Genomic DNA, 27,066 nt, shown 5'->3' with positions numbered 1-27,066 from the left:
ATCATTGTTAACCGTGATTAACACCGCATGTTGCGTCCCTCAAGAAAACTATCAGTTTTCTGTGCCTTCCCGGTTGGCCTTGGTTGTGTTTCTACCTTGTGAACACAAAACCCGCACCTATTGATTCAGTAACAAACGTCTAGGGCTTGTCTTAGATATCGCTTCTCCTGGAAACGACTTCTCAAATCATTATAGCCAATCAATACCACTTGACGTTAATTCTTATGAAGACAAATGACCATTTGCAAAAAAAGGCCCCAAAACTTTAGAACATAAACACAGTAATTGCGTCTGCATCTGGTGCCAAGAATAATCCAGCTGGCAAAGTGATGAAATGTCCCTCCTTTACCACTGACTCTTTGACATCAACATGTTTTGCTAAATTCCGGAATTAATTTTGGTTTCAGCCTTCCGTATGTTGTTGATTGATGTCTAAGTATGCAGTCTAAGTATGCAGTCCTGTGGTGAGCAGAGCACAAAATTATTATGATAAAGAGAGATACATAAGTGTCGTCATAGGTTTGGTATCAGCCGTAACTGCAACTGATTACTTGATTCATTGACATGCAGTATGTACATCAATTTGCGTTTCTTTATACCTCCTTTCAAATTGCAATTCCTGCCGAAGTCGTGTATCAAGCGACCTGTACATGTCGGGACAGGGGCGTTCATGGGTCACATGGTCAGAATCTATGTAAATGAGTTTAATGTGTCACACTACAGCTGGGTGTACCCTTGCTATCGTTTTTGGACTGTTTATGAATTACGCCAGTCAAGAAGATGCGTGATGCGACGTTCTATTTCTAACTGATAACAAGTTACATAACACAGATTAATATTTATTTGCATTGGTTAAATAAAAATCCGCTTTAATGAGGGTTCTGTATCACCAATAATTCACTGGTTACACATCTAGCTGCCTTGTCCAACGTCAACGGTCACAAAGTATATTCTCTGATGCTCTGACTGCTTTCCTTATGCAGGTTTATACTAAGCATGGCTGCAATTTTATGGTTCACTATAAAGAACTTCTGAATGTGGATACTACTGTTGCAGAGAATGAGACTCAACAACCTAAATCTTTTCTCCTTGAAATATCTACGCTAATACAATAAAATTGTCCCAACAGTCTAAATGTTAAGTTGGATGTGTCCCGATTATTTAACCGTTTTAGCTGGAGACGAGCTTACTCCTCACCAAAGGCTTTGAGCTCCTTTATGTCTTGACACGGGTTGAATTTGGCAAGCCTACCTGATTCTAGTATCAACCAAATACAATCACTAAGGCAAAACTTATTTGGCACCCTGTAGGAAGGACTCGGATTTTACAGAAAATACACCTTCTTCCAAACAATTTTGGAAGCATGTATATTTGTTTCAGGATGCACTGCAACAATAACAATACTTATCCTACAACTGTTTTTTTCCATTTTACCTCCACCTACTATACCTGGACAGAAAAAGAACACTTTGTCTTTTCATAATCTGCTGCACATTGCCGATGTATTGAAGATGTGTGGTTAGCACATTGGTAAGGAAAACACTGTGTCCAGGAGGCAGTTACTGAGGTGAGTGAGGTAGAATTTATCGTGACATCGGCAATATTGCAGCCATATCGTGACGAGAACAATTTTGTTATTACAGTATTAAGATTGATAAATTGAAAACGTAAAAACCTGTCACTGATGAACAGTAAAAACACTAAGTTATTACAAATATGAACTTACAACTAGCATTGAAAGCTAAAACATTTTTAATGAAAAGGACAATACGATATGGGCTATGGACCAGTAACAGCTGAAGGTAGACCACCATACTAGCGTCCATGTGGACTTACAGTACTTTTGCTACGCTCATGGACCCTAGCTGGATTTACACCATCCCTTCAACCATTTCCGATTATACTGAAATTTAGCCATTATAAAAAACAAGAAATATACTATGATTAAAAGTTTGGCCGTACTAAATTTACATAGAATATTTTGGGAGGGTCACTGTGGATTTGGGCCCAAACCCCACACTCCTCTGCCGTTTATATTTAAAATGAATGCGCATAAACTTACATGACTAAAACAATCTACACACTTCTAGATTTATCTTCAGCCAAACCTTAAACAGATAACAGCCGAAATATTACACAAGGTAACAATGAAACAAGTGTCTAATATGTTGCCGTCAAATGCCGTTGCGGTTCTTTCATTTTTAGGTACGACTATTCGTGTAGACATTCTTCTTAATGTTTGTTTGTTTTGTTTTTTGTTGTTTTTTTTGCCAAGTCCTCCAAATTGAAAACATCTGGCAATACATTGCTGCAAGAAAGTAATCCTGTCGAAGATTAATATCGTGCTGCACATATTATAACCATATCTTTAGAACAACTGATGTATTGTTCTTCTTGTGTTATTTGTTTTACATATAACAAGAAACGTAAAACGGAAACAGCATCTCCCGTTTCAGACGAGAACATTGCCATTTAATACGGCACAAGCAGCAGCGAGTAGGAGAAAACAGCTACCTGGACCATCCAAGCTTTGCATTAGTGAGTTAGTAATTAGGTTTTTGGTCTTTGAATGCTGATTTAGGCCCAGTTCATTCTACACACATTATGTATATCACTGACATGTGTGATAGATCCCACGCAGTGGCATGTTTCACAAACACTGATCATGACATCACCAGTCTATATCACTGCTCAAGGCGTGTCACGTTTCTATTTTAATTTCTGTACGACATTCTAGATGTCATTAAATATGTGTGCAGTGCACTCTAAATTTGTGTAAGATTAACTATTCCTGAACCAGTTGCCATAATGTGTGAACCCAATCCCGATAGAATACTCAGTGGACAGTCATATACTATTTAGAATTGCACCTTGAACAGATATGTGTCGTTCTTGAAGGCCGTAACGGTTGAAAGCCTTCTTCCTATAGACTAATCGACTTCCGCAAAGAGCAATCACCATTTGCTATACATATGTTTTGGGATAATGAAGGTTTAGGCTTGAAATTATGTGACATAAACTGTAATAATGTAATGATCTTCGGCGTTATGTAATGTAGTATTTTCCATTTAAACGTAAAACGATGTACGTATCTTTTCTTTTCGTATGCATTTATCTGTGATAAAAGAAATAGATCCATTGTGGTAAACTGATATTTTAATGTTAATGCACGCGCGCGTAATTCAATAGAACATACATTTTTTTACATAACGTACATTTGAGACCTCTTCAGTTTCCAACAGTGGCATTACATACAGTGACATTGTATACAGTGGCATTATATATAGTGGCATTATATACAGTGGCATTATATACAGTGGTATTATATACAGTGGCATTATATACAGTGGTATTATATACAGTGGCATTATAGTGGCATTTATATACGGTGGCATTATATACAGTGGCATTATAAAGAGTGGCATTATAATGGCATTATATACAGTGGCATTATAGTGGCATTATATACAGTGGTATTATATACAGTGGCATTATGTACAGTGGCATTATAGTGGCATTATATACAGTGGTATTATATACAGTGGCATTATAGTGGCATTTATATACAGTGGCATTATATACAGTGGCATTATAATGGCATTATATACAGTGGAATTATAGTGGTATTATATACAGTGGCATTATATACAGTGGTATTATATACAGTGGCATTATGTACAGTGGCATTATAATGGCATTATATACAGTGGTATTATATACAGTGGCATTATAGTGGCATTATAGACAGTGGCATTATAGTAGTATTTATATACAGTGGTATTACATACAGTTGCATTATGTACAGTGGCATTATAGTGGCATTATATACAGTGGAATTATATACAGTGGCATTATGGTGGCATTATATACAGTGGCATTATAATGGGATTATACACAGTGGCATTATAGTGGCATTACATACATCGGTATTAGAGTGGCATTATATACAGTGGCATTATAGTGGCATTATATACCGTGGCGTTTTAGTGGCATTATATACAGCGGCATTATATGCAGTAGCGTTATATACGTGATTTGCTTTTTTTCTCTACTACCATCTTACATGAATGAGTTGGTAAGGAGTGAGTGAATGGGGGTTCTTGGAGGAATTAATTGTTCGGTGGCTTATTAAAAGCTGCTGGTTTTAGAAAAAAATAGCACCATTATGAGTGAGTGAGTTAATATTTAACGTCACGTCGGCAATATTTCAGCCATATCGTGACAAGAACATGATTTTAACAGTGGATGGGAATATATGTATATTAAAAAAGTACTTGTCGACAAAGGACAATAAACCAATTAGAATATCACAATTAGATTTGAAGCTGTTGTGGAAAGTCAAAACTAATATAACTATTTCGACTGTACAATATAACTTAATCAGTGTGAGTTTCAAAGAATCTAAACATCTATGGCATAAACTATCAGCCGCCTAATCCGCTCAGTCACAACGAATTCCACACAGAGTGTGTGGGTTCGAATCCCGTATGTCACTCAATCCAAAAACGTACTAGGATACGTACTTAAATTGGCGATGTTAGGAGTAGAATAGATTTTGTGAGGTGTTTTATGCTCAATTACTTCTGCGTGTATTCGTTTTATTTAAACTCTGATTTAAAACGTTTTCAAATTCAACTGAAATCCCAACACTTTGTCCAAAAGCATTCATATTAGACAACGTATTTAAACATGATGTTGCAGTGGTTGCAATACCACCCACTCACAGACTACATTCAACAATCTGGGGGACTTACTGATGGTTAGATAGATATAATGACATTTAACAACTGTTAGGTTTCAGTTTCATGAACTCTTCGATGTGTACAATCTTTGCCACTCAGTGTATACGCCTTATTGTTAACGATATTTATAATGATAACGATATTTATAATTATAACGATATCTATAACGATTACGATATTATTGGCCACAAGTGTGATAAGGACATCGTTAATATCTAAAGTTAATGAATTTATGGGACATAAATTGATATATCTCACTCCCGGCGCTATACACGATATGTCAATTTGTCACATGATATATAAAAATCAGATGCCATTTCTTTTAATGGATAGTATAAAAGTGTACGCAGTACAATACCCTTTGGTTATGACTGCCATTCCCGTTTCTCAATGCATACTTTACTGTTGGTGTCACAGTGTAACACTTCTCGTCGGTAAAAACGATCAATAAACGCAGGCATCGATGTATCTAATATATCTGATTCACATGAAATCAGTTAATGTCACAAGTCAATGTAACAAATAAGAGTTGAAATACGGACGCCACGTTTATAATTTTTTTTTCATTTACGGATGTGACATGGCAAATAGTAACGGCATTTATACTTTTCAGGCCCCCCTAAGTAATTGAAGGAATTACAGCAAATTTGAAGGAATTGCATCTCAAATGTAAACAAACGCAGCCCACTCGCGAAACAATTGCAGCGATATCGGTAGTTTAGCGGTAATAACAGAAACACATCGGCCCTATCGGAAGCAATGTCGGTAATACTGGAAACACGATCGGCCATCTTCGGAGATTTTTCGGTCGCGAGCGGAAACTCACGCAGCAAAACATGGCGTCCTTGGAAGAAGCACCCGTCTCGGTGAGATTTGTTTTTACTTCCTACTATTACATTTTCATACTTATCCATCTTTGACCACCCGTGTTGAATGCGTTTAGGTATGAGGTGTTGTCGGGGCAATAGCTTATGTTTTTAGGAAAAGATTGTCACTGCAGAAGAGTGTCACAAGTCATGCCCCTGGAGATTGTTTACATCTGAACATCGAAGTCGTGCCGATGATTACGAACATCATGAACGTGCGCCATGAAGAAGTTTATGAGCCATAATTTTTCTTGCTACGAAGTGCAATTGACAAATTTAAACACATTTTACAAAAAAATGATGTTATATCTGGCGCACGTTCGTAATCGCACGACTTCGATGTTCAGATGTAAACAAACTACGGGGGCATGACTTGTGACGCTCTCCTAGAGTTACTATCTTTTCCTAAAAACATAAGCTATTGCCCCGACAACACCTCATACCTAAACGCATTCAACACGGGTGGTCAAAGATGGATAAGTATAAAAATGTAATAGTAGAAACTAAAAACAAATCTCACCGAGACGGGTGCTTTTTCCAACGACGCCATGTTTTGCTGCGTGAGTTTCCGCTCGCGACCGAAAAATCTCCGAAGATGGCCGATCGTGTTTCCAGTATTACCGACATTGCTTCCGATAGGGCCGATGTATTTCTGTTATTACCGCTAAATTACCGATATCGCTGCAATTGTTTCGCGAGTGGGCTGCGTTTGTTTACATTTGAGATGCAATTCCTTCAAATTTGCTGTAATTCCTTCAATTACTTAGGGGGGGCCTGCTTTTGACAAGCCGGCACCATGATATTATAATCTATATGACAGATGTCTGCGATTTGTTCTGTGTGTCCAGTTCCGTTACATCACCACGTGTTTCATTGTCCATTGTCCCCTATATTATTCCGCAAGATATTTCAATGTGTTTGCAATAAAAGGCTACGTGATAACATATTATCTGTCAATTAATTAGACGTCCGTAGAGTAATCACAAATCTTTATTTCATACGGATATATTGAGTTACGTGAAACGTGCAGATGAGCCTTCCCTGCGGGTATCATTGATTGATTGATTGATTGATTGATTGATTGATTGATTGTAGTTTGCCTTTTTTCCTCTGTGTCAAAAACAAGTTAGTTGAAACCAGGAGTCAAGGACACAGATTCACGGAATTTCCAATGAGGAAATGAAGCAGGATTATATATTTCAATTAAAAATTATAAAGTTTCTACATATACAGTTGAACATTTGTCTTTAAGTAGGGTGAATCTAGCAATATTGATATAGTAACACTGGCAACATTTGAACTGTGGATTCTGTCAACCTTTCTCACCAAACCATTCACATTCTCATATTCCTATACGACGCACAGGTATATATGAAAATGGTGGACCAGTGGATAGAACGCCTGCATGGAAAGCGAAAGGACGGGTATTCAAAAGTGAAAATATTATCCTACCAAACGGCTTTGAAAATATAGAACAGGGACTGGTCGTTTGTAAATCCGTATGTGTTGTTTGATTGAGGTATTCGTGTTAAACAGTGACATTGTTATACACTAACGCACAATGTACTTTTTTTACTGCCAGCTTAGCGGGACCCGTGAAGATCCATGTAGGAAATGATTTTCTGTAATCCATTCAAGTCATAATTATTAAAAGGCGACAGGATCGCATTGTTGGGCTCTCGCAGATTTGATTGACACCTGTCATCGTATCCCAGTTGCGTAGCTCATGCAGTTGATCACTACACTGGATTATGTGGTCCACACTCGATTATTTACAGGCTATATAGCTGGAATATTGCTCGAACAGAACCTTTGTTAACATTGTTATGTTAATGGAATGTTATTCAAAGAACCAGCGAAGGTCACTAATTAAAATTAAATTTAAATCTAGCACATGTCTTTCAAACCAGAGTGTCGGCACGAATCAAATATGTTGTGCAGGTAGTCAGACAACGTTTGCTTTTCACTCCTAGGAATGGGCGCGAGTATTAAGTTTTGTTTCAGATAATGCATTACGGTGCCCCCTCACTTTTTTATCACTCACTCTGCTATTCTACAGAAAGTCACAACAATTATAAATCAAATGAACATCAGCCAATATAGCTGACGTTGAACATGTGACTTCCAATCGCTTAAAGGCCCATAGGCTAACCACAAACTATTATCAGATAGCAAAATGCCAAGAAGAAATATTAGATGTTCCTTTTCAGGAAATACTAAGAACATTTTAAATGAACTTGTGTGTAATGTTTTCATTAATACCAAATCCGTGAAGCTTGCAGAATGATCTCACAGTCATTGTGTAATGACTTCCTATTCAGAATCTGATCCAGGTAATGCCAGAAGACAAAGTTGGAAGTACTGATCCATGAATACAATATCAGTTCTTCATCTTGTGTTATTATTACATTTAGCTAATGACGAGCCAAGAAAAAAGAGACAACACTAAGTATAGTTAACGTTGAGAATGTGCCTTTCAATCAATGATATGCTCGTAGGGTTACCACAAGCCATAACCAAACACGAAGATGTCTGGATAAAACATGTGAATGGTCTGTTCATGGAATACTATGAAAAGTATATTTAACGTCATGTATAATATTGTCCTTAATATTGTCCTGTCATGCCCGTGGAGATAAACACAAGCTTGCAAAGTGATCTTATTACCTGGCTGTTATAACCTTGTATTTACTAAGAATCGGATGCACGTAATGCCAGAAGACGAACTTAGAAACACAGAACCAGGAATGCAATCATATTTCTTCATCCTACGTTATTTCGGTACCTTTACACGGAGAACATCTCATCTTTTGGTTGCAAATACAATGAAAGGCGAATTCCGTGGAGCATATTAATAATAAATGAACTGCATGCCCATGCAGGGATTCGAACCCAGACCCTCGAGCGAACACTTACATCAGCAGGTTTCTCTCATAGGTAAATGCAAATATTGTACCAGACTGGGTTCGTGTTCGTTGATCCTATAATGTTACATGTTTGTGGCTATTCTATTCAATAACAAAATCAAAGTTGCGTCGATTCACGGTTTATCTGTACTGTCTGCATTTCTTTCCAGTATATTCAGACTGACACTTGCGATGTCTTACAAATGAATCATTGAAAATAGTCGGGGTTTAGGTTGAAAGCAGCCTCGAATTGAATCGGTGCTAAGACTGTGATGTAATGGAATGTTCTTCAAGGCAGCGTTGGAAATCACTCTCTTCAATCAGACTTACACACAAACCCATCGAAAACACAACTGGTAATTCACTGTCTAGTGATACCCGTTTTGCATGCAGTAACACAATGTTTGCTTTTTACTCTGACAAATGATTCATGAGTGTTGAATTCAAATAATCAAATAATACGCTACAGCCCCCTCACATTTTTATTATCTATTGTGCTATTCTACTAGAAGGATCCATGATTTGTAATACAATTTGGAAACGGACACCACTCAAAGGACATTTGTTCCGATGAAGCTAAGTAAAAAGGAGACATCATTCAACAAATTCAACATTGAACATGTGTCTATCAACCAGTAGGAAGCCCGTTGGGTAATCACAGACCATTACAAGATTACATGACGACTGTTCAGGGAATGGTGCTGCGTGTAATATTACCATTATCATTTCATGAAGGCAAAAATAAACTAGCAGTTTCATCGCACTTCACTGGATGTCGAGGTATAATGTTTGCGTCTTTGAATGTCATTTAGAAGTGAAAATACATAAGAATGAAGATTTTTATGGATATCAACTTCTTTATGAGAGAACACAACGTTTCGGAGTTAATGCTTACTCCTTCATCAGGTGATGAAGGAGTAAGCATTAACTCCGAAACGTTGTGTTCTCTCATAAAGAAGTTGATATCCATAAAAATCTTCATTCTTATATAATGTTTGCATTAAAAATCTGAGTGAGTGATTGAGTTAGTTTAGTTTTAAGCCGCAATCAGCAATATTCCAGCTGCATGGCGGCGGTGGTCTATAATTATCAAGTCTGGACCAGACAATCCAGTGACCAACATGAGCATCCACCTGCACAATTGGGAACCAATGACATGTGTCAACCAAGTCAGCGAGCCTGACCACCCGATCCCGTTAGACGCGTCTAACGACAAGCATAGTGACAAGCACGGGTTGTTGAAGGCCTTTTCTACCCCGGGACCTTCACGGGTCCATTAAAAATCCAGTCCACGTGAGAAGACGATGTTGTAAACACAGAACCATGACTACAATCGTATTGTTTTATTGTATCAGTCTGATACGTTTTACAATGACCTTAAGGGACATTTCGTGCTTCCGGCAAGATTATGAAGGCAAGTGGACCTTGATACATAAAACACGCACCCGTTATGAATTAAAATCAACTCCCGGACTTGTTACATGTTTTGAAGGGGACATACAGAACACTGAAATACAAGACGCAGTCAGTAAAAACTCTAAATTCGTTACGCTTTCTGGAGCCATGTATGAAAACAACACCAAATATGGGGATGGACTGATGTCCATTCGACAGAACGTGAGTGAGACAAATCTTTTGCAGGCAGTAAAACGAAGTTTCCATCTGACAAAATGATTTAGGGGTGATCATTTCAATTGCAAAGATGCATAGTACCGTTTTATGTCTGAGTGGGGAGTGAGTCAATGAATGAGTGAGTGAGTACTTGCAGATCGACATGTAACATCAATTTTTAGGTGCCCAAGAAGATCCCGAAAGCACGCACAACGTGCAAAGTACTGGAGCTCTTCCTTGCCATTGCCTGTGCTTGTGATTAGGACAACCTTCCATCAAGATTTGGTTACATAAATAAATGGCAAATTTGGGTTAAGACAACCTTATTATAGAGACCGAATTTCTTTTCAAGATCATACAATTTATGTCACTTTTCATTTGCTTCAGCTTTTACTTTCAGATATTGCACTTATTTATTCCAATAACTCTCATTACATTTCGCCATTATGTCACTTACTGGGAGAATCTTACTTCTATTTCCATCGTACTGCATGGCATGCCCTTTCCACTGACGCCATGTAATATAAATTACATTAGATACATTACTTTTGACAAGATTAGTATTCGACTTTAATGTAATAGATGAGCAGCGTGCATGAAAAAAAACCATCATATCTACTGCGACAGTCCTGGAGCATTTTTATGCGAATTGAAACTGTAAGACATTATGTAATGTTGGACGTAGATAACGTACGTGATGACACCCAAATAAAGTTAAATACCCCCCGTATATTCCTAGCTCAAACCAGCTTCCCCAGCACCTACAACTGGTTACAGATTGAGATTAGATAACACCTTCCATCACTGATAAACTAAGATCAGCATTTGTCAACATGGTTCAAAATGATCTGTATTTTAACAGCATGTAGCGTCTATTCACTCTGTCGCTCTATTGATTAGACATTCCATTACATTCAAGGACGAACAGTTGTTTGTTAATTATTCACGCCGAGAGTATCTTGAACAGGTTTCAATAAACGTGCACTGGGAAATTAAAGAGCTTATCATTTAGCACATAGTGCATTATTTATATTTGCTCAGAAACAATTGTCGCCATTGGGACATGAACGCTGGCCATAACGGTTGGTGTTGTACAGTTGCAGAACTTTGCAAGACTAAACGAGATAGAGGGATGTGAACTTAATCATCAAATAATTGATTTATCATGAAGGGCTTAGGAAACACTAGTCACGCTGTCGCATAACGTTTCTTTACGCAATGTTCATATTGATTTCCAATGGACATGAATACAATCCCTTGAAACGGGAGTCAAAACGTATACTGTGAATATTTGTGGAACTGGCTGATCTTAAATAAGAGTCAAGGAAGAGACTGCTTAATTATGACATCTAGGAAGGGTCGAGCAGATCCAGAGAAGAACCACAAAATGGTGATGCGGCAATATTCACTGAACATGGATCTGGGTACACCCTATCTTCTCAGAAGCTCAGAAGCAGGATGTATATATACAACACACACACACACACACACACACACACACACACACACACACACACACACACACACACACACACACACACACACACACACACACACACACACACACACACACACACACACACACACACACACACACACACACACACACACACACACACACACACACACAGAGGTAATAACAAAAAAATACAGACCGTATAACCTGTCGAAAGGCCAGAGACTTGATGCCAGTAGATGTCTTTGATAAATCCGTGTTTCAAGTTATCTTGCGCGCCACGTCCTCGGGAGGAAGTGAACACATGAACCAGCGTAGAGCAGAGGCATTCACGACACTTGCATACAGACGAGGGCAGGAAATAAATAATCCCTTGTCCCAAAAGGTATTAGTGAGTGAGTGTATGTTTATAATCAGAGGGTAGTGTTCCAGCCATTTCGTGATTTGAAAATCCGCTCGATGAAGGACTGTACAACCAATTTGTATATCACAGTAAAAAGACATAAAACTAGCATTTATCTCAAAGATAGGATTTCAAATTAAGACAATACAATAAAAAAGCAGAGTACAGAAGGCAGATCACCATTCTAGGGTCCTTTGGGACATTAATTTGTCTAACTGCATGGTCCCTGGCTTAATTTACATCATTCCTTCAGTCACTGGAGATTTGTGATGACTAAGTATCATGAAACAACACATATTCCCTGACTAAAAACGTGTGTACAGATAAAATTTTGGGGACTCGCATACCCGCTTAGGAAGAAAATCATCATTTTAACCCTCTTCGAATGTACAGTCACTAACTATCTTGGTTGCTAATTCTACCGATTATAAAATACAACGTATCTGTTCACAAAAGATATTGTTCGCGGAGTATAAAATTCAAAAGCAGAAAAGCAAAGAAATCAATGAAAACCTGATGTCAAGTGCTGACCTACCTGAAAGGTAACATCTTTGTGGAATCTTAAGACAAAACATTGGCTTGACGAACGTGTTGTATTTTCAACATACACACGAGCCTATGATTGTCTTGTGGTAGTGGATTAAACAAAACACTCAGCTAAAAATTTAACCTTTCGGAAGATCGGACATTTTGCATCTTTTAATAATTGACAAGTTGCCATTTCCGTACTACTGATTTATAGCTATGAAAACACACCGTCATCAATTACTTGAAATCAGGTAAATTAGTAATGGTTTTGCCGATAAGAAAACAACAATAAATTGTAAATATGACAGTTCAATTTCTAACTCAGATAAACGATCATACACAGAGATGTTCTGTGCCGAATCAATAAGAGAAAGAAGATAAGGCTTTGTTCAACGATGAGGAGAATGTACTGCATTCAGCCGACCAGACTGTGATACAGAGACTGGTGGACCACTGCTACATGTGACTGGCCGATCCCGTTGCCTTGTGTTTCAGAGGCATATCTGATGAGTTCCTGGTTTTGCTTTACATTGACGTGACTAGGGGACTGACAGGGCGTGTGGCATGTGCCTGTGGGACAACCTAGTTGCGTGTTTCAGTGAGGAGACTGCAGGTCCACCCAGTTGCGCGTTACAGTGACGAGATTGTGGGAGCACTGAGCAGTGTTACAGTAAGACACCGTAATTGTGTGTTACAGTGACGAGATTGTAGGAGCCCGGTATTTTTATCTTCAGGATGCCACTCTCTCTACTTAGGTGCAAAATTCATATCCAGATTCTTAAATTTAAGAGGAGTGACTATCACGACGACTCTTCAATGAGGGTATTATGTAAAAGGTTTTCCGGAGTCATACTTCCGTAACCTTTGGATACAATGTGCCTACCCCTTTGAGGAATTGATATATTGCCAAAGTCAAAGTAAAAAATGTTTATTGGCATGACTACTCCTTCCTACATATTTATACCGATTCATCACATTCGCTTATCTTCCTCTATGTATTTACCTTATTTGCCCGGGAGTACGATTTTACGTCGAAATTCGCAGTATTCATGGACTGTCAACAGAAATGGTGTTCGCACACTGATCCTTGAGAGAACGTCTGAGACAGCGATACAACGTCTGAGACAGCGATACAACGCGACCAAATGTACAGATGGCTGTTCACGTAGCCGGGCCTGTCATGCCGTCCATTAGCATCTATAAGACCGATTCGGAAGGGCCACAGAAACAGCTCGGGGCACTATAGGAAACATCCGCGGACAGTTAAACAACTAGTATATCATTGCAACTGTTTAAAGACTGGCATGAAACTTAAAATTATATTCTATTTCGGACATTACAATATAAAACAATGGGTTAGAGATCGTCAGCAACTACTTATTTATATGCTAAAGGTAAATGTAACAGTGTGTGTGCTTAATGGTTTCTCCAAGAGACATGTTGGCACATGTATTGAAGCAATGGATTCATTATTCGCTGAGCTCGCGTGTAAAGAAACACTATCGGAAACAGCGAAAGCAACCAACACCGTGTTTTCTTCAAACGCCCAATCACAACAGCCTAGTACATTAGTGCATGCACAAGACAGACTTCCCAAGGGCTTGGAGCTCACCATGTCGGTCATCTGCCTTTGATTTTTTTTCTGGTTGTTCCAGAGTGAAGTCTCTCTGAACACTACTAGTGTTTTGGAACCTGTTCTTCAGTCTGTGGAGGATAGGGGGAGACACATGGAGACAGCGAGCAATACTTTTGGATTCACCATCCAAAGGCCTTGCTTCCCAAGCAACAACATGACACTTTTTACAAACATCCAATGCACACCTGGGCTGTCGCATGAAACAGCCAAGACCAAAATATTTTGAGCCCTTCATCCATACCCTGGAAGTATGAGATCCCTTTTCAGTAATCCAAAATAAAATAGAGTAATATTTATAAGAAGAAGCAATATCATGTGATCTACAGAAACAGGAAGCAATATCATGTGATCTACAGAAACAGGAAGCAATATCATGTGATCTACAGAAACAGGAAGCAATGTCCATGTGATCTACAGAAACAGGAAGCAATGTCCATGTGATCTACAGAAACAGGAAGCAATGTCCATGTGATCTACAGAAACAGGAAGCAATATCATGTGATCTACAGGAAGAGGAATTAATGTCCACGTGATCTACTTCTTGTTCCCCTGGCGCTAACGATACATACTCTTCAGAAAGTAGGGGAACCTGATAGAAAGAAAAGCCACTGAGGATCGTTACAATGATATTAATCTTGTGTGTGCAGCAGCATTTCATGTTATCACCACACTCAAACTCAATACCTGGGAACCATTTGCACAACATGGGAGAATCCTCCACATGCATGGGGTGTCATTATGAATCTTGACGTTTTTCAGGCAGGTGGATAATTCACTGTAGACCATTTTTTTCATTTATTTTTTTGCATCTCTGCATCGTCAGGGTTTTCAGGGTCAAATACTGACCCAAACTACTGACTGACAACTGTAAACCTGAAATTTTCATGTCATATTCCAGTCACCTAACAAGGGGGGATAAGTGAACGAATGTGGTGATGCATTCTCAAAACATCCATTTTTATTGTATCAACATTGATTCAATCCCATACATCTCCGAATTTCGACAATTTTACATTGAATGTACAGTTCTCCTACTTTCTTTCAATAGAATGTATAATTGTTTGTGAAACCATTATGGTAAAATGCACACCAAAGTGATTCAAGGCTTGTGTTCAACTACGTTTGAGAACCACTTAGTTTTAATGCATGATCATTATTTGCAAGGTGATATCACTTGATATATGTGCAAAAATTAACCAACAAAAGCTTCCAAGCCGATGCGACGGTTTGCAGTAATCTTGATATGAGTGTTTGATTTCTTATTCAGGTCGTAATTTGAGCAACATCCATGGGAAGAAAATTGATATGACATGCACATATCATTGCCATATTCTTAAGACGTATTCTTTCTTTGACACTATTTTGATTGGCTTGCCCAAACAAGAGCGTTGATGATTGTACGTGTAATCGCCCTATATATTTCTTCAAATTTATATCTGGAGAGATATATTTCCATCTATATTTGGATAGAACTTTATTTACAAAATATTTATAATGATCGACTCTACCCTTTTGGAAGTTAAAAATAGTATCAGTGTCTGGACAAGAAAGCAAATCTCCAAAATATATTTCCCTCTTGATTGTATTTCTGTCAGCTGTGACAAAGTTCGATAGTATTTGAGAATTCATTATTAATTAAGTTGCCAACGAAACCTTGCTAGGATTGTTCTGGGCAGTATCAACTACTCAGTGTCTTCGTCAGTTATAATGTACTGCTGAGTAGGTAGTTTAACAACGCCCACAAAAATGGTCTTGAAAACAGCGCAAGTAGGATGTACCCGGGAATATCCGGTTTAAAACTGGTCTTCACCAATCAGTTTAGAGGTAATTAACGGGAGTGGTAGGTCAGTCTAGTTTATTTTTGCTGACACGTCATGGTATTACACTTGCGTTGCTCGATACTCATGCTGTTGATCACTGCATTGCCTCGCGCTGACTCGATCATTTGCTACTAAATAGCTCGGTTGCTTATGAACGGGGCCTATAATCAAGCAAACAATAACACACATACGCCGTAAATTCTCTCAAGTATTAAATACTAAAACGATGCAGGAACATTGCACAAATATTTCAGGCTTATTTGAACATAGACAACACGCACAGAAGAGACGCCCACATACTAGTAAAGGTTAAGTGATATCTGAACTGTGACAAACGTCCTGGTTTGCTGACATCCTGTCAGAGTAATTCACAAATGTTGTTCTCAGACTACAGATCAAGGAGAGCAGGCATCATTAAGTCATCCCGTGTTTGGCAGCATCCGCCACAGGGACGACATCCTGCGGGATGACAGAATGCAGTTGAGGATGCAGACAATTTCCTTGATACCTCGGAAACACTCCTGAAGGAGATCCCATATGCTCACCATGCGAGAAAGTACATGGCTTGAACTGGCTTGTTCTCTGATGGGGTTGACTCCATTTCATGCTCGTCGTAAGAGGCCAGTCACGGGGATCTTAGGGTCAAAGTCCTGTCATCGTTACTCCCTGGCTAGTCTGACCGTGTTCAATGCTCGTCCTAGGAGACAATGAAAAGGATCGATAGGCCATACCTGACTGACTTCCGGGTATGTTAGCCTTGCTGCTAATCAGTACTGCTTACTCGTCAAGGTGATTACTTGAAAGTTGTGGTTATAGTGATTTGGCGATTGGCGGACTCGAAAAATGATCAGCAACCTCGACTGCTTTTTAAAGCTAAATAACTATTCCCATCCTGCTTATGTAACACTATTAAACTTATGGTTTGGCTGTCAGAATATGGAAATATTGCGACCACATAAAATCATTTCTGATTTCCACTTTTCAAAACACGGTAATTTGTTTGGGAAAAACACATTGAATGATTCCCAAAAGCGCATACATCCTTGTTTAAAGCAAAAGATAATTTGAGTAATGGCTCAATAATAACTCAAAAGTGCTAAAAACCTAATGGGATATCTTTCAGAAACAAAACAATTATCATATCAGACAACCTATAGTGGCAAAAGAGTCTAGGTGACGCTTATTTTTTTATTCTAAGTATATGTAAAATAAAGGGTCGTGTCCTGGTCCAGCATTTGATGCCCACGTCACCCCTTTCAATACGCTGTAACAGTCCTTGGTTGGTATATTTCACAAGTGTAGCGTATAAGCGTATAGTTTCGTTCTGCAAAGATGCACATGAGCTTATGTTAAATGAATAAAAAAAACGCTTTCATGTGGAGGAGAATTCCATTTAAGCATGGGTGTTAAAGGTGATATCCGAAATTTTCTCATCTGTGCAAAAATATACCAAAATATGACCACAAAGGACTAACATACATGGTGTCTTTTCATGAGAGGATATATTATTTGCCTTATTTTCTCTAATTGTATTATTTCATTTTTTAAAAATATAGTTTGTCTAAATTTAATGCAAATGACTTATATCCGAGAAGAATTATAAACACAAACGAAAAGCATATTCAATAAAGTTTTACTTCATCTCTCTGTACTTTCATCCAGCAAACTGGACCAAGCGGCTAGCAACGAAGAAGTGGAAAATCTATGAAGTGATACATTTTGGAGTTTTTTGTGTGTTCAAGAGTCGAGTGTTTACAGCTTGGCACGATAAAGCTGAAGTATTCCTGGGTTAGTGGACTCTTCGAAAGGAGCAATCCGTTATGAGCTGCCCAAGGGAGCTGAAAACCAATCTCGCTTCTCAAGGTAGTAGGGGATATTGGAAAACAACTGATGATTATGACTACAAAGAGGTATAGAAGGGTCGTAATGGATAGGCGTATGCAATAAAAAACAGACGTTTGAGATGATTTTATCAATAAAGGATTAACAATCGTTGTTATGACGTGGCTTTTTACCGAATTAATCTCGCAATGCAAATCAGGGGACCCATGTCCAGTCCTCGTTGACATCGGATTAAACGCCTGCCGATCATGTTCCAGACGTTCTCTACGGGGTAAGGCAGACCATTAGCTTGTCAGTGCGCCCCTCCGTTGGCGGTGATCAGTTACGATACCATCATATTGGAATTAAAGACTAGACGAGACCTAGCATGGTCTCCACGATAATTGTTCCAGACTGTTGCCTTCTTGTACTATATGGTGCACTTACCATGAACGTTCTTGAAGTCAAAGTGACATTCCCCTCTGGAATGCTCGTGTATGTTGAAACATATCCCAACAGCACGTCGATATGACATCAATCATCAGGCTGTCAATTGTCCCTACATGGCATATTTCAAGCACGTAACAGTGGGACCTGAAGGGGCTATTCCATTATGACACAGTGCTCTAAGTGTGAAACATTCGGCAAATATCAATAGTCTGGAATGTACTACAACCCTTCTCATCTGCAAAGAGCACCATAAAGTGACCTGGCAACCTGATGCAGCTCAAGTTAAAAGACTATTAAACCATTGTTAGAGAGGTCAATCATAACGTCACAGTTTAGTTTTACACTTCAATAGTATTTCTTTTGTACTGCCACAGTACTACCATTACAGTCCTTTGAAGTAATTCGTAGTGACTGAGTTTAGCTTTACGGCGCACTCAGCAATATTCCAGCTATATGGTGGCGGTCGGAAACAATTGAGTCTGAACCAGACAATCTAGTGATCAGCATAAATCAGTTTGGAACGATGACATGTGTCAACCACGTATATGACAACAGCATGAACCGATGACGTGTCAACCAAGTCAGCGAACCTGACCACCCGATCCTGTTAGTCGCCTCTTACGACAAGCATAGTCGACTTTTACGGCAAACATGGGTTGCTGAAGGCCTATTCTACCCCGGGACCTTCACGGGTCAGTTAATATGTATTACGTTTTTATTGACGTTGAAGATCAAATCTAACCAGTATCTTCACGGACTGTTCTTTCGTGGACCGACGTCCGTAAACTACTGTAACAGCTTCAGTTTGAGACAGCATGTACCAGCATTTAGTCCCACAGGTCTGTCATACTTAACATAGGTAAATCATTAACCCCAAAACATTTTGTAATTGAGCGAAATCTGAATTTGACAACATGCTGGTTTAACTCGCTATGGTGTGACCTCACACCTTGTATGTCAATGATACATTAGCTTCAATCGATGGGTGATTGTTTGTCAGTTATAGGCGCGTATGATATCACAATGTGCGAACCCCATTTCTGGTGCTCCCCGATGTTGCCCGAATATTGCTAAATGCAGCGTGAAACAATGGCCACTCAAAATTCCAAAATGGCCGCCATTTTTTTTCAAGATGGCCGCCATTTCCATTACACTGTATATGTTTACTAATGACGGAACTGATTAGACATTGTGATGTTGATGATTTATTACAGCTGGACGTGGATAAGGCAAGACCAGGTAGAATGACTTGCAATTTGTGATATGAATTATGTAAAACTTCATAAAGGCTTGATGGATATTATTTGTAATACTGCATGACATTATTTGTTGGATGATCAATGTAACAATGGAGAAATATAGTTACACAAAGCAGAAAAAGGATTTCGGGACTCACATAGCAACTCTAGAGGGGATTTTGTATGCAAAAAGGAAGAAGTTTCTTTGTTTTCACATAAACCATGGGTAGGTGTAATAATATAACCCGACGTTGTCTCAAAACTTTTCAACTTGATAATGTCAGTAAACTCTGCTCATCATCTTCCCACACGAGACAGTGTAAAGGGGAAGAAAGGACCAACGAGGCATTCGATATAGTTCGATCTCTGTCTGCAAAAATCAGAAAAAAGAAAGCAAATGTCCTCTCACATTTACTGGGAAAGTGATACGTTCAGGACTTTCTGGTAGATAAGATGTATACACCTGGAAATTAATCAAGCAACACCCCAATTTTTTCTATTGGAGCAACTTTGAAGTGTTCTGACAATCAAAATATGCCGGGTTGATATAGTTTGACACTTTTTTATTCAACAGACGATCTCTGACAAACAACTTTAAGGGAAAAAGTATCAAGACTTTGCTTTATTGCAACGAAATCCAAATTCTTAAAACTGTCTTAAATTCATGAAAAAATGGACACAATTTACTATTCATCCACAGACGTTGTTGTCAGGTGTATTAACACAAATGTCACATGGAAAGAAAGAACAGTCATCTGAGAGTCTGCACACCGACTTTCATCAATATCTAGTGTGTCCTCCCTGCGCACGCACCACCGATTCCAGACGCCTCCTCATTCCTTGGATGAGTCTCCGGATCTGATTCTGGGGGATCCTGTTCCACTCCTCATGCAGGGCAGCCGTCAATTCGTTGAGATTATGGACTGGTGGGTCTCTCTGCCTCACACGACGGCCAATAAAGTCCCACAAATGTTCAATGGGGTTGAGGTCAGGGCTCATGGCAGGCCATGGAATTCTGTCAATTGCATTTTGCCGCAAAAAATCATTTACAGCATGCGCCCTGTGAGGTCTAGCATTGTCGTCCATAAATATGGGTCTCGTTGCCAGAGGATGGTTCTCAAAATGAGGTACCACAGCCCTGTCAAGAACCTCCTGTTGGTAACGAACACCGTTAAGGTTGCCACGGATGGTAATGATATCCAACTTGCAGTTCATGGAAATGCACCCCCATACCATAACGGAACCTCCCCCAAAGGCCACAGTCTCCTGGATGTTCCGTGGAGCCATTGCTGTGTTCCTCTGCCTCCAGACCCGAGTACGACCGTCCACCATGTGCAGCAAGAACCGGCTCTCATCTGAGAAATGGACCTTCCTCCAAGAGGCAATGTTCCAGTGCAAACGGTCATTACACCAGGCCAGTCGGGCTGCCTTATGGGCTGGAGACAGTCTGGGTCGCTTGATTGGCCTCCTTGCCCGGTATCCTGCAGCTTTCAGACGATTCCGAACAGTCCTGTTCGAGATGGGTCTCCCTGGAAGCCACTCCTGTCTCAACCGAGAGCTCGAGTCGAAGGACCTGCGCCGTACAAGTCTCAGTAAAGCTCTGTCCTCCCGGACTGTGGTCTTCCTGGGTCTTCCTGGTCTAGGCAGGTCTTTAACTTCATTAGTGGCCCGGTATTTTTTCAAAAGTTTTGAAATTATGGAATGATGTCGTCCGATTTGAGTCCCGATTTGTCTTAGAGACATACCAGCATTCCTCATGCCGATTATTTGCCAACGAGTGGCCTCTGATAATTTCCTACGTGCCATGACATTGAAATGAATGAAAAACCGAATGCAATCGACAAACTGCGCTTGTAAACACCCCAGGGAAAAAGTGCATTTTTCGAAAGTTGAGGTTAAAGCAATGCACGTGCGCTGTGCAAGCTTCACGCGCGTCATATCAACCCATGAAAAGCTCATGCTGTATGTCAATACATCAAAATTGAATAATCAATCATCAAAATTACTTCGTTAAACTTTGTTAAGTTTTTATGTGTCTTTGAATTTGGTGTTGCTTAATTAATTTCCATATGTATATATGGAACCGGGTGGCACAGAAAGAAGGCACGACAAACGCATCACCATGAGAAATAGCATTTCAGTCAAAACAATACGTAAACATGTATCAGTTGTAATCATTTTGGTGAACATTTACTCCACGCATGTGAGTGGTCATAACAAAACAAACAAACAAACAAACAAACAAAAAAAAAACACACGGTGATATGCCCTAAGCATACAACTTAGCCTTCAGCTATATTGATCATATTATTGAATTGTTCAATAACTGTAAAGTGGTCAATATCTTTATTCTGATCATCAATAACTAAACATGTAAAATATAACGGTCAAACATAAGGCACAAAGACAATTTATTAGTACGACAATTCATTGTTCTTTTTCAGATCAAACACAGATAAGAGAGAGCAGATCGTGTCACACTCTGAAAGAGTCTGCATTTTTATTTTTTTATTTTTTTTTTCAACATCTATGCCTGACAATCAATTGATATACTCAATATCAACAAGAACTCAAACAGGATATTTCTAATAAAAGGAACCATTAGATCGAAAAAATGGGAGAAGAATATCTGTGTTACATTTGTTTATACATAATGTCCTCAGACTCAAACCATTTGTACAAAATCTGATTTTTGCGGGATGGTGACTTAGCTTTCAGCAATATTCAAGCAATATCATGACAGAAGAGACCAGAAATAGGCGTTACACATTGTATCCATGTGGAAAATTGAACGCGGGTCTTGGGTGTGACGCGCAAGCGCTTTTTTGTAGGACGAGATTCTGCCACAGGTTTCTCGAACACTTGTGTCGTCAGTAGAGCGAAACTATCAAAACGTTGTTTACTTCGGGTTTGTCTGCACAAGAGATGATCATTTAGAGGGTGACACAACAATACCAAAATAGACCTCGCTTGGTGAAAACATAGAAATGATCAATTCTTTAAGAGTTGCCTCAGGCAGGCGAAGTCCATTGCCCTCATCAAGAAAGTAGGGATATTGAAAAAAATAGCTCATGATTACAGAACTACAAAAATATATCGAGTGATTGTAATGGATAGGTGTAGCATAGCACTAAAAAGAGACGTTTGAGATGGTTTGATCAAGAAATGGTCATGACCCAAAGATTGGTTAAACATTCGTTTATATGGCGTGGCATTTTCCTAATCAATCCCTTAATACAACTAAATGGAGCCTTGTTCACGCATCTTTGACAGCTGACGACATGTCTGCTTATCATGTCCCAGACGCTCTCCACGGGCGCAAGGCAGACCTGTGGCTTGTCTTTGCATCCTTCCATCAGAGCTAATCAGTTGCGATACAATCATGTTGGAATTAAAGACAAGACGGGACCTAGCATGGTCTGCACGATATTGTTAAAGACTGTTGTATCGTGTACTATCTGGCGACCTTACTACCTGTTCTGGAAATCTGAGGTGTCGTCTGCTGGAATTAGTCGTGGTCACCAGACGTGAATAACATGGTCTGCAAGGTACTGCCCATGATTGTTGTCTCTAATCCTTTTCGTTCGTTTGTTGGTTTCATTTTCTTTATTTTTTTTTGGTGTGTGTTTGTTTGCTTAGAGATCTTTTGAAAATTACAACGAACCTGCAACAAATCATTAGGACTCAACAACCCAAAATAAGTAGTGTGATTTTGTGCTGAAACATTGACGCCCACGTGCAGCCGAATGCTTCCATATGCACACACAGTAACGTACCTCCATTGTGCACCTTATCCACGTGGCTAAACTTAGTTCAAGATGTACCTTCCGTCCCCGCATGTCATCACTTCCATTTATCCATGTCCACAAAGACGTGCAAGTAAAACAAACCCTTGTCATTGAGCAGTTTGATACTCTGAAGACAAGGCTCTTGGGTTTCATTTAAGACTGTACAAAACATGCGGACAACAATACAGTTTACTCCTCAGAAAACAGACGTTTTCTTATTGATCCATATAACTGTCATTTTTTCAACTTATATTTATGTATAATGTATTCAGGACGAAGCATTTTAGTATTCAATATGTATTCACTACATGCAGCACAAGATATTGGCTTTAAACGCACAAACACACGCGCGCGCAAGCCCCCAAGAAAATGCATGGAAAGTTTTTAGCTATCTTAATAAAAAGTAGATGAGTTGGTACATACCATTTTTATAGCCAAATAGAGCCATGCCTTTGGTGGGAGCTGTTTTGTCATTGCGTAAATATGTTACAAAATATTTCTTAAAATACTAAACTTATGAGTTAAAGTTCAGTAACTTCCTTATGAAAATATATTTTATGAAAAAATGAAATAAATTTATTCAGGAACTTATAGCAGCAAATGCTGTCTACAGCTACAATTTTAATTTTTTTAAAAAAATTTCATGGGAGACGAGGCATGCTCAGAATCTCTACTAGAAGTCCCAGTTGTGCCTGCCATTTTTTTTCTTCCCTGGGTACGCCCCTGACACAGGCAGGTTCTAAAACGTCTAAACTCGCAGTAGTCGAAAACGAGGTCTGTTACTTAAACCTTTCAGCAGAGAATGTGTTAATTTGGGTTTTATTATTCACATCATAGTTTAGTTTTCCTATGTACAATAGATATCTTTATAGAATTACCTGTACGAAATGATTTCCAGTTGCGATGGGAATATACTTCGTTCGTGCATTTCATATCATTCGTGTATGTGGACATACTGTTGTTCCCTTCAGTAGTGTGCACTATATTTAGACTTGTGCTATGGTTGTAATAGTTTGTACGATCTTCCCGTGAAGCAGGATCATTATAATACATTTAGTCCTGGTCGCTACTTCCATAGTATATTAAACCCGTGAAGGTCCCGGGGTAGAATAGGCCTTCAGCAACCCATGCTTGCCATAAACGACTTCTCAGCTTGTCGTAAGAGGCGACTAACGGGATCGGGTGGTCAGGCTCGCTGACTTGGTTGACACATGTCATCGGTTCCCAATTGCGCAGATCGATGCTCATGTTGTTGATCACTGGATTGTCTGGTCCAGACTCGACTATTTACAGACCGCCGCCATATAGCTGTAGTATTGCTGAGTGCGGCGTAAAATTAAACTCACTCACTCACTCCATAGTATATTAACTCAAGACCAGCAAATGTACGGAGAAGTTTTTCTTTTACCCTGGAGCCTCAAACACTGCCTACTGGGATACTCGAAAAATGTGTTGCCGTAAGGTATGCAGTAACCTAACTGTCACTGTCTTTGACACTATACAAGTATAGTTTATAAGTCATTTGTATTATTTCCTAAACTTTGGTTGGTATTTGGAATTCAGTTGTTAATTATACGGCATTGTTTCTTTGCTTGATTAAACCAAGTTATTTTACGCACTCATTTCTGGTGACTACCGCATGAATTTGGACATGGACGTCAACATGTGGCAACGTGTAGCAAGACTGGCAAATTAAACCTAGTGTAGGTTAAACATTCCTCAACAAGACTTGTTAATGAACGCAAGCAGGCTGCTTCAATTCAATCTAGTGTTACGCCAGTCGCTTGTTAAAACGAGCCATCAGTTTCATGCCATGGAAACTCGTTTGTCAGTTACTCATGCCTACGGTGTTACCAGGTTGTAATTAACAGCACACTGAGATTTGATAGAACTGATCATTCTATTACAATCAAACGAAGTATTCCTAATGCTGTTATTCCTAACTGATGTCATTCGATCACGAACGTGGCACTGAAACGCGGATAACAGCTGATCACGGCAGGGATACGAGGTACGAGGTAGAACGCTGTGAAATACAGAGTGAAAACATTGCTTATAATTAGAAAGGTGGATTTAACGTAACTGGTATTATTGCATGACTAAACATTTTAAGATGGGGTTCATGCCGGATGAACCGTGGAAATGTTTATTCAAGAAAAATGCAGCTGATTAAACATATTTTCAGGACGTCCATTAGTGACAAGGACTGTGTACCATATGTGTCACTTAAGTTGCACCATATTGTAGCATAGTCGTACTACATTGTCTCAAACATTTTCCATAATGATAATTATAGGGACATTTGTAATGTTCTGAATTCCACACCACGGAAGGGCATGTTCAAATAGCTACAATCTGATTTATTGTTACCTCGGGTAAACCTAGCTGCCTGCTAGGTCCCATAATCACATGACGTTTCCTACCGGGTACCAAGTCTGTACCAAGACCTGTACCTTGGTTGTGTTAAATACCCCCAGAGTGCTCAAGATATGTGCATCATGATATATTTACAGAACTGAGACATCAATCCTTAATTTCACCTCAATAAGTGATTATATTAGAGTGTTTGTAAATTTTGATGCAAGAACTAGAAATCTGAGTGATTATTGTGCTTTTGATGAAGACATTATAGATGAATTTGGATTCTTAAATGAACTGAACATAGAACTGAAACCACAATTAGGTCTAGACAAACTAAACCTACCCCATGAGAGATCAACAAAGGATATTGACCGGACAAATAATTTCAGAGTTATATAGAACTTATAGACATGTGTAAACACCTTAATTTATTAATATGTGATATTCGTTTAGGAAAAGATCATAATGTCGGTAAGGCAACCTGTAAAGACAGAACGGTTGTTGACTATGTTATAACTACTCCCCTCTGTCTATCACGTTTTACACATCTTGAAATTCTCGATTACTCACCCCTATTTTCTGACGTGCATTGTCCGGTAAAGTTCTCCCTCGGGGCCACAATTCCTCAGACAGATATCCAAATACAAAAGGTACTCCAGACAGAATTCCACTTGAAAGTAGAAAACAAAAAAAACATGATACTGATTTATCCTCCACATTCAATAACAATATCAATCAAGGCAAGGTGTGTGACCTGATTGAGCGCGCACGTGCAGCACGCGAACTACAGGTAAATGAACACGTGATCAACAGCGTAACTCATGATATCGGGAATGTGCTTAGTGACGCCGCCTGTGTAACATTTGGAGAAAAGAAACATAAAAAATTAAATACAGGAAATACAGTTAAACGCTGATTTGGCCAGGAATACCGAAACAGTAGAAAATTATTCCCAAAAGTTAGATTTAAAGTTAAAAATCAAACTCAGTTACTGATAGAGCACATTTTCGACAAACGTCTAAGAACTATAAAAAATGTTTAGATAAACACATACGAAACTATCAACATCAAATCAATAATCTATTCCGAAAGCATAGGAAAAGCTCGCCTTGAGAATGTTGGAAAATGCTCAACAAAGCGCGTGGTAAACAGATTGAAAATAACCCCGATGTTGACACTTTTTATAATTATTTTGTTGGAATAAGTGAGGAATTCGAAGCAAACGAGGCTGATTTGAACGAGAAATTGACTGAGACTTATACTTTTAATACTAAAACCCTTAACGACGATATTTCACGAGAAGAAATACAATTTGCGGTAAAACAATTAAAAAGGAATAAAGCAACGGGCGTTGATTTAATCGAAAATGATTTTCTAATTGATTCAATCGATCTACTTATGCCTCTATTTATAGAACATTTCAACCTTGTATTATCATCA

This window comes from Haliotis asinina, chromosome 13, assembly GCF_037392515.1.
Source record: "Haliotis asinina isolate JCU_RB_2024 chromosome 13, JCU_Hal_asi_v2, whole genome shotgun sequence".
In the NCBI taxonomy this organism is placed as follows: domain Eukaryota; kingdom Metazoa; phylum Mollusca; class Gastropoda; order Lepetellida; family Haliotidae; genus Haliotis; species Haliotis asinina.
Note: the sequence above shows the minus strand (reverse complement) of the source record.